At 28.5% G+C, this 2500-nt stretch overlaps 1 long non-coding RNA gene across 1 annotated transcript in view; it reads left to right on the top strand.

The window, feature by feature from the left end:
- Nucleotides 1–2500, top strand: part of LOC125039120 — a 32915-nt gene that overhangs the window by 19042 nt on the left and 11373 nt on the right. The window contains exons 3-4 of the long non-coding RNA XR_007116094.1: nt 1243–1299; nt 1562–1708. This is a non-coding gene — a long non-coding RNA (uncharacterized LOC125039120). The remainder of the gene's footprint in view (nt 1–1242; nt 1300–1561; nt 1709–2500) is intronic.

The following is a 2500-nucleotide window of genomic DNA, read 5'->3' as shown; positions in this document are numbered from 1 at the left end:
TTAGTCCTTTATTTACCGGCGTGGGCAAGCGGTGTTACTTTTAATTAATGTTATATATATTGACATGAACACTATGTTAATGTTACATGATCGTAACATTAACATTACATTTGAATTTTAGCCTATGGCATTGTTATGAGTACTTTATCATTTTAAGGAAAGGATTAATTGCACATTCCTTTATCCACACATCAGCCACGCCGGCATATAGCATTAATACATTTGATATTCGGTTATGTTAAACTACATTGCAAATTTAGGATACAACATAAGTATATATTCTAAGACATCAGATGAAATGAAATATTCACATAGTTCTTTATACCTCTTGCTAGGTGGTCTGGAAGGCTGTAACACAAGGCACTCTGAGATAGAATGTGCAAGTGTTTATTGATATTCTTCATTACACAGTTTACATTTAGTTTCTTCAACATTACAAAGACGCCAAAAATGTATGTGTTTATACGCAGATTCTGAGGCTTTGATATCTGAGTGGATTGAACTTCATGCCAGTGTAATCCCGAAGATTTATTATATATATAAATATATTTATATATTATATATATATATATATTATATATATAATATATATAATATATATATTATATATATAATATATATATTATATATATAATATATATGTAATATATATATAATATATATATTATATATATAATATATATATGTATATATATATTATATATATATGTATATATATATATATTATATATATATATAATATATATATGTATGATATATATATATATATCATATATATATCATATATATATCATATACTGGTATATATCATATATATATCATATATATATATCATATATATATATATATATATATATATATATATATACATACATATAATTATATATATATATATATATATATGATATATATATGATATATATATGATATATATATGATATATATATGATATATATATGATATATATATATATATATATATATATATATATATATACATACATATACATATACATATACATATTTATTTCAGTATATAAATATATACATACATACATACATACTTATATTTATATTTATGTATAAATATATTTATAATCATCATTGTATGTTAGTGATTCTTGCATTAGAGGCCAAGGCATTACTTTTGAACTTGTACTTTTCAAGCAAAACATGTGTTTATCTTTATACTCCTGTAGCATCTGCATATTGTAGAATATTCTGAAGCAAGTTTATTCCACAGATGCTCTCAGACCATAGCATGGACGAGGAGCCACCAGGGGAGCTCTCTGAACACCAGGTAAGTCGGTCGCAGGATAATTGTGGATTTTAAGTGCAGATGGCAATGAATGCCCCTTATTTTTTTATTTTCAGATGAGCCATATTTTAGTAATCACGATAAGCCACTTGATCAGTCTCATACTTTCCAGTTTCAGAGACTATGCTGTTATGACTTTGTAATTCACTTTTATAATGACACGGTTGATATGTATGAATTTAGGTTGGTCTAGATGAGCGTGAACTTTGACGTGCTTATATCCATGTAAACCGTATTCTTTAAGGTGAAGGAGCAACTCGTGGAGGTGCGGCACCTGACTGTCCTTCAATGGAATCATAGAGGACTAAGGTCTCATCTGGAGAAAATTTTAGAGGAAGGGTTGCTTATTCACCATGTTGTTCAGCTGACATGCAGTCTTGTAACCTTCTGAGTAAGTACATTTTGCTCCTTTGCGTTTAGTCCCTAAATCACTGTTGTTGAGTTAAAAATTCCCCTTTCATATTTTCTCCCCCCCCCATCCCCCCATTTTGACTTTCCTAAAGGGTTCTTCTCATTTTGAAGAACACATTTGTTCAGTATCTTTTAAAGAGGTAAAGAGGGTCCATATATCCAAATTTAACCAAGGTGGGGAGGGTAGTGGATGGAAGGGAACCCCGAAGGAAGAATAAACTCGAGTAAAATATTCCGAGGATTTCCCATGTTCTGTTGCTGATCAGATTCTGAATCTCACAGACTAACAGACAGAACAAGTTGCAGATAGAGAGTTAAAATAAAAAAAGTAACGAGATTTATGTAAGGGATTTTTCATATTTATTGCTTAAGCCCATTTAGGTATTGGATCACCAGTATTTTTTATATATTTCAGTCTGAATAAAAAATTGCATAAGATTCTCCTGCCTAACAAATGGCAAATAACAATTATAGGAATTTTCAGTCAAGATGCAAAATAAAGGTTTCATAGACAGCATCATACAGTCGTGATACTAATCTTCATTCAAATTAAATAATTAAGTGATGCCAATTTTGTATAAGACCAATTAGATATTCCAAATGAATATATTAATCAAATTGATACACTGCAAATAATCAAATAAAGTTAAACATATAATACCAATTTAATTTCCTAAAGATTCATGACAAAATGAATGCCTTAACTAATCATTTAAAGTTAAGCTCATATAATGCCATTCCAGTAGTCCATTGAAGTATTGAAATGATTCAC

This window comes from Penaeus chinensis, chromosome 26 (assembly GCF_019202785.1).
Source record: "Penaeus chinensis breed Huanghai No. 1 chromosome 26, ASM1920278v2, whole genome shotgun sequence".
NCBI lineage: Eukaryota > Metazoa > Arthropoda > Malacostraca > Decapoda > Penaeidae > Penaeus > Penaeus chinensis.
This window is presented reverse-complemented; position numbering and strand designations above follow the sequence as displayed.